A 13,221-nucleotide genomic window follows, 5' to 3' on the forward strand; every position below is an offset into this window, starting at 1 on the left:
TTCATCTAGGTTGAGGAAAAGATGATTATTGGTATTTTGATGTCAACTTCTATTACAACCGGTCTATGTTGGCTATGTGGAAAATCTAGGAGTACTGTACGTGAAGATGCCAGTGGGTAAATTTTTCATTTTTGAGAATAAAAGATAGGTCTGGATTGTATTCTCGCCTCCAATCTACAGATCGAAAATTCCCCCGATCTTTGGCGCCAAAGACTAAATAAGTGTCAGACTCTTCGCTCCAGTTTAGCAGAGCCTCGCCTATACTTCCAAAGTTCATGATGACTGCTGAAGTCTCCAACATAAACTGAGGTGTGTGGGTGGGTGTGAATACCATGCGGAGGCCAAAGGATTGCCGGGGGATTATAAACATTGCTGACAGTAATTTCACCAAATTTGTAAAGTAACCGTACGAATGTTATTTATGTGTGATGTAAAACATATGTGTCCATTTCCGATTTTGTTTCGAACATAAGTTGTCACTCCACAAGCTGGATGGTAAGTTGCACCCAATAAATCATAGCCATAAACTGTTCCTTTATCGAGTATTTGTTTTTCGTTTTCTACTTGGGTTTTCTGACTTGCGACAACGTCATAATTATTTTCAATGAGTACCTTTTGAAGGTACTCACATTGACTTCTACTAATACCTTCTATATTTAAATGACAGATTCATATGTTTGGTCGAAGTTCTTTTGTCGCTTGATCGTGAGAAGGTCCATTTAAATTGTTGGTTGGCATATCTTATTTTCGTTATGTGTTCTTACCAGGAGATCTAGAGTTTATAGATTGTCTGGCTGCCTATTGTGCTAGTTCATTTAGCATTACCCAGTGTGCACGTGTAGTATTCTACTACGGACACGAACTAGCTTTACACCTCTAGCCACTAGCTTTACTAACTATTAGCACGCCGTCGTATAGAAAGTTCCATAAGGTGGGTCCGAAAATTGATCTTTGCGGAAAACCTGCGTTGACGCTAACTATATTCAAGTTTAATTTCGATTTATCTGTATTTGAGGTAGTCACTTACTATATTAATAAAATATATAAACCTTTTGATTCCAATTTATTCAGTATTACTCAAAAGTCGCTAGGCGCTTTTAAAAGAATTTTCAACATCTACTGACGCAATCATGCACTATTCCTCCTAGCATTTGCCCACTATTGACTTCACTTCATTTATGGCACGAACTGTCGACCTAACTTTTTTGAAAATATATTGCCTCTCGCCGATAATTTTATTATCCGCTAGTTCTTCCTCTAGTCTTTTTCTAATCAGGGATTCTGATTCTTAAGTTTAAATAAATAAAACACTGTATCACAAGTTTTTAATAAGCAAATAACCTACAAAGTTTGTAAAGGAAAAATTGTAATAATAAATGTTTTTACATAAACCACCCAATATAAGAAATATTGCGTGAATATTGATGTGAACGAGTTTAAAAGTGAATATTAGACAATAAGATAGGATGTATTACGTAGTATATATTGCTTAACTGATTTCAAATTTTTCAAATAATTAGATTATATATTATATAAAGCAAAACCAAGAGCACTAGCTGCTTCGTGTTCTCTTTAAAAATATGATTTATATAAAAAGTATCGAAAACAGTGTACAAAAGAATTTTACCACAAGCATAATGCACCAGAAATTTACATTCTTCAAACATGCACTTTGCCGGTTTTTGGCACAGCAACACGGAAATTGATAATAATATTAAAAAGATTAATAGCACCGTTTGGCGCAGAATATTAAAAAGATGCGGCCCATGTTGTAATTATTCTTTCCCATGCAACGTCACAGAAAAATAAAAGACTGCAGATTTTCGTCATGTTAAATATTGGTTTAAAACATTTAATAGGAACGGCACGCTATTCTAACACAAACTAAATAATTCCCGATTCGTCACTAGAGCACGCACAATAAGTTTTGCTTCTAATCATTTTGCTAAGGTTTTACTGTGAAAAACTGCTGTTAAGTATTGGATTTACATGATATTGTATCATTAAAATGCTTTTAGTTTAAGCACGAATGTTTGAACCAATACTATTTATTTGATTATAATCATTGCGCTGTTTATTAAATAAATATCTATTGGGGAAATTTGTGAGTAGAAAATGGTTTTATAAGCACATCGGTAGATCATCCAAATATTATTTGAGTGTTTTATCAGTTCTATAAATAATTATGAATAATATCAGAAGTATAAGCTTTAAGCATAAAAGACATTGAGCAAAATATAAAATGAAGAGAAGAGTATTGAGGATAACAACAAGTAATTCTGTTTATAGACTGTGTTTTTTAGAGGTATAGAAATGTAAGTTGGCAATACTTTGTTAACTGGCGCTTATTTTGACAGCTGTCAAGTGATTTATGTTTAGTTTGGTTTGACATTTCAGCAAGAATAGACTGACGCCTGAACAAGGCATGCAAATTTATTTTGAAAATCATGGTTTTGTTCGAAATACGTATCTCGCACTACGTCCATTGCACATTGTCAAATTAATCGTTTATCAGAGCAATGGTTTAACCATGCAACGTTTTTATATTACGTTTGTTGTTAATGGTAATACACGTCCATATAGAAGTCGTACTATGCGTACCGAAGAAGTTGTTACTGCTGTAGGGCGTAGCATAAAGGAACACCTGAATCAGTTTATCCCCCAATCTTGCATCGCAGTTGGATATATGTCCATCTACAATGGGAGAATTTTCAGAGATATCTTGGTTTTTGTACTTATAAAATTTAACTCGTGTGGAATTAAAGCTACATTATCACTTAGCAAGGCGTAGGTTCACCCAAAACGAGATTTTTGTTGATCCCAATGTTTATACATGATTTTTCTTTATTGATGAAGCTCTCACTTTTGGTTGAATGGCTACGTCAACAAACAAAATTGCCATATTTGGAATAAAGCTAATCATTAAGTTGATGTTAAGAAACCATTAAATCCAGAAATATATGTTTGTTGTGCTTTATGGGCTGGTGGAATCATTGGTCCGTACTTATTCAGACACGATGCTGGCCAAAACGATACAGCCAATGATGATCGTTATACAACCATGCTTACTTATTTTTTATGTCTTAATTAAACAACCATTATATGCAGGAACTGTGATTTTAACAAGACGACACAATATGGCACAGAGCTCGTGCCACAATTGATTTATAAAAAAAACATTCAGATACTGAATAGTTTTACGTTTTATACCCGTTAATTGGCCTCCAAGATGGTGCGATTTAACACCGCTATACTATTTTTGTAGATATATGTGAAATCTCTAATATAAGCCTGAAACGATTAACCACTTAAAGAACAAGATTTGCCGCGTTATTTTCGATGTACTACCAGAAATATTGGAAGAAGTCATCGAAAGTTCATCAGAGCCAACCGTGGCGGTCATATGCCAGAAATCATATTTAAATTATAATTCCAAAAGATTATCTTTTGAATAAAGTCAGTTCCATGATAGTTTAATAAAATTATCTTTGTTTTATTCCATTTCAAAATTCTATACCACTAAAATAAACACCCATTATATTATGTGTCTGCAAAAAAAATATAGTAAAAATAATAACTTAAGTCGTATTCTAGCATGAACTGACGAATAAGGGCCTCCTTCATGCGTGATTAGTAATTTTTATCCATTATCGATCAGCGTCATATAAGAGGCTAAAATTTTCATTTTATTTTTTAACCCTTAACATTTGTTTTAATTTAGCACGTTACGTGCCACGTACATCTAATTAGGAAAACACGTGTACCTCCCGCTGGTGCCAGGACAAAATTGTGAACTGCTTAGGAGTTCCAGAGCTATATATTCTTTATTTCTTATCTTCTTCTTTAAGTGCCGTCTCTCGATCGGAGGTTGGATATCATCATCACTATCTTTACTCTATCTACTGCTGCTCTGAAGAGTTATATAGAACTGCATTTAAACCAGTCCCTTAAATTCTTCAACCATGACACTCTCCTTCTTCCTATACTCCTTCCTCCTCTTATCTTTTCCTGTATTATCAGCCTTAGCAGTTCATATCGCTGTCACCTCATTACGTGTCCCAGATATTTTCTGTCCCAGAACTTTCTTATTTTTATTATGTTTATTATTTCGCATTCTTTGCCCATTTCTCGCAATACTTCCGTGTTAGTTTTCTTCTGTGTCCATGCTATTCTAAGTATCCTCCTATAACACCACATTTCATAGGACTGTAACTTATATATGTGTTCTTGCTTTAATGTCCAGCTTTCAAGTCCATATTGCAGTATCGAAAACACGTAGCATCTCAGTGCTCTTACTCTCAGTTCTAATCTAAGATCTTTGTAGCAGAGAATTGTTTTCATTTTTACAAACGCATTTCTTGCTATTTCTATCCTTGCTCTTATTTCGATTGTCTGATCATTATTGTCTGAAATTCAGGTTCCTAGGTATTTGTATTTATCAACCCTTTTTATCGGTACATTTCCCATTGTATGTTTGTTGGAATATTTGTTTTCTTTGTTATTATCAGGTATTTGTTTTTTTATATTCATTTTTGGTCCATATTTTTCACAGAAACTGTTTGTTTTGTTTAGCAGTAATTGGAGTTGTTCAGCAGAGCTTGCCATAATTACGGTGTCATCTGCATATCTTATGTTGTTAATAGATCTTCCGTTAATTATTATTCCTTCACCTTGAGATAGAAATGCTTCTTTAAAAATGGTTTCACTATATACATTAAATAGTAATGGGGACATAATACATCCCTGCCTAACTCCTCTCCTGATTCCTAGGCATGTATTTTAAAAAAGTGTTGTTTATCTTGAAATCTGTTTTGGCTGCCATTCAACCAGAAACAACTGAATTTTTCTTATAGAAGTATTTTCAGTTCTTTCACGTGGCTCAAAAATTTACAAAATGAATATAAATCCACTATAAATACAACAGAACTGTGGAAATTTCGGTATAAGCGAGATATTCCCAGTACCAGACATCTAAAAGCTATTTGAAAATATTTTTTGTTTTTGGAAACACATATATGTATATAAAAAATGAAAATGCAATATTTTAAAAGTAAACTTGTTATTTGTTGACACAATTAGCATTCCAAAATTGCGTGGTTCAGCAAACTAACAAAGAAAAAAAGTTTATTTTTCGTTACAAAAACCCAGTACAGGACACACTAAAATTACGTTAATCGCATATGTTGCATAATGAAATTCATTTTTATTTTTAAATATTTTGTGGGTTATGTAAATTTTTTTGAATTTTATTTGTTTGCAAATGTTTATGCTACGCAATTTTTACAATTATGTGTATTTCCACGAAAAGGATTGATGGTATATGTCCTACCCCATCCATATTATAGGACCTACCTAAAATGTTTTCATTTTTTGGATATTTGTATTTTCCCATTCTTTGTACCTACCAGTTCTTCTTACAGCTTTATTTTGTAAAATCGTCTGAGCATTTTTGTTTGTTCCTCTATCATCAGTTCAATTATATCCTACAAATAACTGAAATATTCAATGGGTTCCACTATTTATATATCACTTCACTATTTATTGCTGGAATTACTAATACCATCTGTTGGAGAACAATAATCTCCAACCAAATAATTCTATTTCAAAACAAATAAAAATATTTCCGCCGCATCGGTTACGTAAATAAATTCCTTGTCTGCATTGACTTATCTCTCAGAATATTAATTTTCGCCTATATGTACCTTAAACCGGTAGATCCTTCAAAATGCATAGACAAGTATTTCGGAGGGGCTAGGGGAAGACAGTGAATTAGCGATCGTCGTAGGGCTTAGACTTACTTTTCAAGTTTCGGAGAGTTTTTCTTTACGTTCGTAAGTTACGCAATATATCGTGAACCCGTAATGTGAAGTGTTACGGTGTTTTCGTTCGTAAACTGTAATTTTCTAATTAGGTTCCTTACGATTAGTTATTCACTCACAGTTTATAAGTTTTTATTTCTTGTCCTTTTTCAATTACAGTTCTAGCTAAACAAGTTATTGTTTAATTTCACTCTATCAATCTATTCAACAGGCCAGACTAAATTGCATTTAAGAGTCCATTTAAGTTTCTATTACTGAGCATTCGAAGGCTAGCGCAACAATTGGACTTACACCAAGTACCCTTTCTTTCAAATAAATTAGTCACTTTGGCTACTGTCTTATATCTCTTCAATGTTTTTGTCACTTTCTAATGACTAATTATGCTCAGAATCACTGGCTACAACTTTACTCTCTGATTCTAGAAATTGGTCTTCATCGCTAGCCTCTCTTATTCCCATTGCTATTTCTTCCAATTATTTTAAGTTATTTTTTTAATGGCTACTTTTCGTAAAGCATAACTTACGCTTTTTAAGTTCCATTGTAATTTAGTTATGAATAAATATGCAAATTAACCACTAATATTTAAGTAAATGTTAGTTATGGTCCAACACGTGCTAGACTAAAATAAAGTTTTTAATGTCTACCGATATGGGGTACATCCTCTTTAAAATTAAAGGTTTTTTAGTAACGAAGATTTCTATTATTACATTTTCTTTTTGTCCATGCGTTGTGGCAGCCGTAGCTCAGTGGCTATGTTACTGGCTTAACAAGCTGGAGGGCCCGGGTTCAAATTTCGGCACCGAGAAAATTTTCAATTTCTAATTTAACTGAGCTGCCACCGTACTTCGGAGGGTACGTAAAGCCGTCGGTCCCGGCTACGAGGGCAGTCGTTAAGTCATGTTAGGGGCGATTGCGCGACCTGAAAACCCTAACACTAGACTTTAGCCAGAAGGTTACACGAACTTCTTCACGAACTAACTTTTTTTTTTGTCTACGCGTTAAGTTCTCCGGGAGTTTTATTAATTAGTAATTTTTTGGACTCTGATGTGTTTTTTCCGAATTTCAACTTTGTCACGTCTCGTGCTACCATATTGGAAAAATGACGCCTAATAACAGTTTTCTTACAATATTTCCTTTCCGACGCATTTTACAAGAAAAATATTCATATACAAAATTACACTAGACAAAATATCCTATAGATTATGTATTTACAATATTTCTGTTTTCTCCAAAAACATCACCAAGTGTTTTTCGTATATTTTTGTAAAAGCCTCTATGGTCGCAGATGCGATTGTGTCTCCAGAATATGCTTAAATGCCTTATACATAGAAGACTTAACGCACTTACGCATGCATTCGTCATTGAAAAGCGATAATGGAAGCAACACTCTGTACACAATGGACACAGTGTATGTCATCGACGGAGGGCACTTACTACACCGAGTCATACGCCATCACGGTGAACCATTTTTATCTATTTGCAATAAATACATCACGCACGTTCGATCGAAATATAAATTCAATACCAGATTTGTATTCGACGGATATCCTGAAGATGTAGCAAAATCGACTGCAGAGTGATTTCGACGATGTAGAATAACTGTTTCAATAGAAATACTTTTTGACAAAACAATAATTTTAACAAGTTACAAACGGGGACTATTTTCAAGCAAACCTTTGATGAATGGAATCGAAAATTGCAGATGATGCGAACAAAATTTCGGTCTTCATCGTCTAAGATGAACTCGCAAAGCCTGGTCCATCAGGAATAGCAAACGGAAGGAAATTGCGCTAAATTTTGAAATGCATGCATCACGTGCAGATTAGGACTTCAGGGAACTACTGCCGCCATTTTTCCAATAATTCAGCACGAGTGGCGGAGATAAGAGATGACAAAGTTGGAAATCGAAAATTTTGAGTTTATGGGAAAAAGACCTGGCACTTAACCTGTTAAAGAAAAATTTACCACGTATACTATTTTTGGTTACAGTAAACTGAATTATAATTTTGTTTTATTGTGTTTCCAATATTCTTTGAATAAAAAAATTATAAAAGTGGAGCAAATTTGTTGACTTTGTTTAGATTTACATATTTGATAATAAAATTTTCAATTCGGCACCATTTTTATATTTTACTGGATTATTCTTGTTAAGGTATATTTATTTTAAATTATATGTATGAATAAATCTCGGAAATATAAATTGTTGAAAAGTCATTATTAGTTTTATTTTATTGTAATATTTTATGTTATTGATACTTAACGTTATCAAATTGTGCAGCATTTTAGTATTCAGTTGAATTGAAATCTGTGGGCAAGTAGTTACAATTTTTTTAATTTTATATTTATTTATTGCGAAGTGCATATTTTTTTTTATTTAGTCATATATGGGAGAAATTATTCTATGAACATAACTAATATTTTAACGAATATTATTTTGTATAATTGTAACAATATTGAAAGAGGTAAATCGAAAAAACAGTTTTAAAAGTTTATACAAAACTTCTACGTAAAGGATCAATATACACAGACTGACCCAAAAGTCTGGAAGCGGCCAATTATCTCGTAAATTGCTATTCTTAATTGTAAACAATTTGAGGTACACTTATTTTGGGATACGGAGATTCTATCTTTGATATTTGCAATGTTGCCAGATTTGCCGTTTCCCTTATATTATTAGTAACTTAGATTTCAAAGGAATAATTTCTAGCAATCAAATTCAAGGGTCAAAGGAACATCCAGGTATAACCATAGAGGAAATTAAATCAGTGTTAACAGATATGAAGAACAATACAACACCTAGAGAAGATGGTATTGTAAGTAAAATGATAAAACTACAAGGCGAATGCGTCATAAAAGCTTTAAAAACTTTTTATAATGAATCTTTGAAGGAATTACACCAGAAAAATGGAATAGTGCCATTATGATAATCTTGCATAAAAAAGGAGATCTAACAGACATTCGAAACTACAGACCCATCAGCTTGTTAAGGTCTTTATGAGAATACCTACTTCCTAACAGACAGACCTAAGCTAGATTTTCACCAACCACTAGAGCAAGCCGGATTCAGGAGTGACTTTGGAACGAATGACCACCTACAAGTAATAAAATCCTTGGTAGAGGGAGTTATATAACACAACCATTGATATTGATTATTGTAGACTGTGTGAGCATTTTTTTAAGAAAATAATCTAAGAAAGTGGTTCAATATGTCTAATAAAGTCCTATTATTTCAAATAGCTGCAGCAAAATAGGAATAACCGTGGGAATGGTAAAATTTCGAACGGATAGTTACCGTCAGGAGATCTGTAGTAATTCAGACTCGGTTGGGTTAGCATTTGAGTCTTGATTATTCCGGTAGATTATATCGTATCTTAGGTATTTTGTTGGCGACTTAGGTAAATGTTTTTTTTTTTTTTTAATTTTTGTTATAATGAAATAATAATGAAATAAAGATAAAAATTTACAAAAAAGAATGTAAACATTATAAATATGTAGGCCTAAAATTAATATATTATAATAAAAATATGTAAAATAATTAAATTAACTCATTTTTAGAAAACGGTAATGGTGTTAAAATTTTAATCTAATTCACTTTTATTTTTGTTTCAGGTAAGCCATTCTAAACCGCAGCCGATCATCAGCTAAGGTTTGTAAATACAAAATTATTTTTCATACTTTTCACCATTTTTTATTTTGTAATATATTTTTTCTAAAATCATGTATGTATATATACCATGCGGTCCAAATGTATGGAATAAATTAATTTTTGGCATTATTATTTTACTATATGAAAAAAACCGAAAAAAGGTCGATTTTTATTCTTGAATTGACAATTTACAGTATAAAAATAATATCCACCTCCAACACCCCCTTTGAATTATAAGCGCCCCCTCGAAAATTTTAAATAACAAAGGGGCTTGTGTGTAACCTTGTTAGAAAGGGATTTTAGTCCTCTGTTGAGCAATATAAAGTTTTTTAAGTTTGGTGCAATCATAACTGAGAAAATTAATATTTAAAATGTAAAATTTTGATAATGTCTCTATCACAAAACTTTAGATTGAATGAAGATATTAATGTCACATAATATTTAGAATGTATTTTTCAATGTACTTTACAATTAAATTAAATGTTAATTTCTTCCAACCACCATATTAACCATTCACTTCTTGACAATAACCGATGCAATTTTGAAATTCTCGTACAACATTTTTGTACTACCTAGGGGGTTATTTTGTTAATTTCTTCCGTTATCCTAACTTTTAAATTAGCAATACTGTTTGGTCTATTCAAATATACTATAGACTTTTAATCACCCCATAAGAAGTAGTCGAGAGAAGTCAAATAGGGGGATCTAGCCGGCCATTCGATCGTTTCACGTCTTCCAATCCACCTACTGGGAAAAACCTCGTTTAAATAATTTCTAACTATACGTGAAAAATGCGGTGGAACTTCGTCTTGTTGGTAGAAAATAGATTGATCTATCTCATTTGAATGATTAACATCAGGAAAAAATCTTCGTATTGTAGGCACTAAAAAGTCAATCCAAAAATCTAGATAAACCTTACCATTAACTGTGCCCTCACAAAAATAAGGACAAATAAATTTATTGTTAATGATACCAGCCCAAACGTTAACTTTTTTAGGATATTGCATGTGTACACCCAGTGAGGATTTTCTCTGCTCCAATATCCACAGTTCGGTTTGTTGACCGTTCCGTTTAAATGAAACGTCGCTTTATTAGAAAAAATTGTTTTGTTTATGAACTGCAAATCTGCGTTCATTCTATCTATTATCATTTCACAGAATTCTTGCCTTCTATCAGGATCATCTTCATTTAAATCCTGAACCAACTGAACTTTGTAAGGGTGGTATTTTTCTTTATGTAAAACTCTCACAATAGATGATTTACTTACATCATTGATGGCGGCAAGTTCTCGAGTTGCCTTTTGCGGATTTTCCTTAATCTCTAGAAGTACATCTAACTTTTTCATTAGTAAATTTAACATTTCTACCTGGTTTTTCAATATTTTTTACATATAAAGAAACTTATTTTCAATTTTGCCAACTGTGGACTGCGAAACTTGTTGAATAGGGTATTTATTATTAAACATTTCACAAACCTCCTTTTGATTTCTTGTTCTATTACCACAACCAATCATAATTAAAATGTATATTCTTTGAGTCTCGGACAAATGAACCATAATTAAATTTATTACGCGTACAAATATTATACTGACGTATTTTAGTAACTTTAAATACCTAAATGACAGCAGCATACTAGATTCATATCAATTATTGTTTATTTGGCTTTTTGACTAATATTTAATTATCTTCAAAGTTTTTTCCCTAGTGATTAGCAGAACAGATACGAAAATACCTGATTATTTCTAAAGTATATTTTAATAGACCAGGCAATATTACTGATTTAAAAGTTAAAATAACGGAAGAAATTACTAGGTCGTACAAAATGTTGTACGAGAATTCCAAAATTGCTTCGGTTATGGTCAAGAAGTGAATAATGGTGGTCAGGTTGAACATTTAATTTGATTGTAAAATCAATTTTTTCAGTCGACCTGTTTTAGATTTTTATCACATATCACATATCACATCACATAATAACGCTAAAACTGCATAAATTATTATGGAGTATTATGGAATAAATAAAAATTTATTCCTTACATATGGACTCCATGGTACATATTTATACTAATAGATATTTTCATATCATCTACGGTAAATTAACACAAAAATTAAAAATTTGGCTTATTTACTAAAATAATGAATTACTGCGAATATGATAATAACTAAAAAAGTTAACCAATTATGTAGTACTGAAATTAATTATTTGTTGTAAAATCCATTACTGAAATTAAATTGGCATGAAAATTTTGCAGCATCGAAGTAGTAATACGTAATTCGTTATTAATTGTATTATCAATACCGTTGAAAATCTGGCCACGTTAATTTTATTTTATATTACATGGTCAATACCATATTTAACAACTGATGTGGACATTCGCCGATTGTAACGGTTTATAGATGTTACGTCCTTACTAGAAACAATTAATATGGTTCCAGAACTACAAAGAGAGCAGTTCCAACTTTTGGGTTGAAAATCTCAAAATATCTACGTTAGGTATTATTTAAACAAAAACGAGAGAGGTCGATTTTTAAACTTAGTATGAATTTTATTTTGAGTAACCGCAACTATGATGACGTTGTGATGACGTCATTCATTTGTTTTTAAGCAGAAATCTATATTTTTGTAACAAAACTAAATTGAAATTGAAATTCTAAGTAAATAAAATAGTTTAAATAAGATGCTCGAATTTTAGGGATTCGAGATTTTCAGGGGTTTTAGGTCGAATAGCCTGAATTCCATTGCCGACTTTTTTCAATAAATGTTACTTACCGTCTTATTCCACTTAACCCGATTATTAAATTGAGTTTAATAAATAATAAATATACACTAGTGTCACAGCAAAGCCATAGCAATTCAAGACCGAGAGAGGTGTTAGACAAGGATGCGCGTTGTCACCTGATTTATATAACATTTATGGTAAATATGTCATGAGGATGGCTTTAGACGGATTTGCCAGTACAGTTACAGTGGCTGGTAGGAAAATCTTTAATTTGAGATTTGATGATAACACTACACTTATAGCAGCAAATGAGCAAGAAATGTTTAATCTTCTGCAAAGAGTTGAGTACGAAAGAAATAAAGTTGGTCTGAAAATCAATCAAACTAAGACAAAAAAAAATGGTGGTTGACAGATTCCACATTATTCAACTGACTAACATGTTACAGGAATGCCAAATAGTTTTGTCAGACAGTTTTGTCTATCTCGGGTCTAGTGTAACTTACGATGGTAATTCTGAAACAGAAGTTCGGAGACATATTATTGGTATAGCAGAAAATGCGATGAGTCACCTAACTAGAGTTTGGATAGACAGATCTATTTCTCAAAATATCAAGATGAGACTGGAGAATGTCCTTGCATTCTCAATATTTCTATATGGTGCAAAGACTTGGACCCTTCGCGGACGCGAGCGCCAAAAAACTGATGCCTTTGAGATGTGATCCTGGAGAAGAATCCTGCGCGTATCTTGGACAGCTCATAGGACACACGTTTCCATTCTAAATCAACTTAAGGTTAAAAAAAGGCTGTCCACAATATTTGTGCAACATATTCTACAATTTTTTGGTGACGTGGTTCACAGAGGTGACAATAGTTTATAGAGATTAATTGTTTCTGGAAACGTTCCGGAAACGTTCTCTCAGAGCAGCTGATGGAGAAAACTTGTTAGGAATATTGGAAGAAATCACGATCCTTAGTAATGGGAAAACGACAAGAGAAAGAGAGAAAGTGCGGTAGTTATCTGAAGAAATGATTAAAAAAGT

General features: G+C 32.5%; 1 protein-coding gene across 4 annotated transcripts in view; it reads left to right on the plus strand.

Moving 5' to 3' along the window:
• The window catches only part of LOC140434400 (pseudouridylate synthase RPUSD2-like), a 927,331-nt gene that overhangs the window by 12,558 nt on the left and 901,552 nt on the right, over positions 1-13,221 (plus strand). Inside the window, exon 2 of one of the 4 annotated variants that reach the window (XM_072522616.1) lies at positions 9,429-9,465. The exons of the other annotated variants lie outside the window; for them this stretch is intronic. The gene's annotated coding sequence lies outside the window, so the exon portion shown is untranslated. The remainder of the gene's footprint in view (positions 1-9,428; positions 9,466-13,221) is intronic. 4 annotated transcript variants of the gene reach the window in all.

The sequence above is a fragment of the Diabrotica undecimpunctata genome, chromosome 2 (assembly GCF_040954645.1).
Source record: "Diabrotica undecimpunctata isolate CICGRU chromosome 2, icDiaUnde3, whole genome shotgun sequence".
Classification (NCBI taxonomy): domain Eukaryota; kingdom Metazoa; phylum Arthropoda; class Insecta; order Coleoptera; family Chrysomelidae; genus Diabrotica; species Diabrotica undecimpunctata.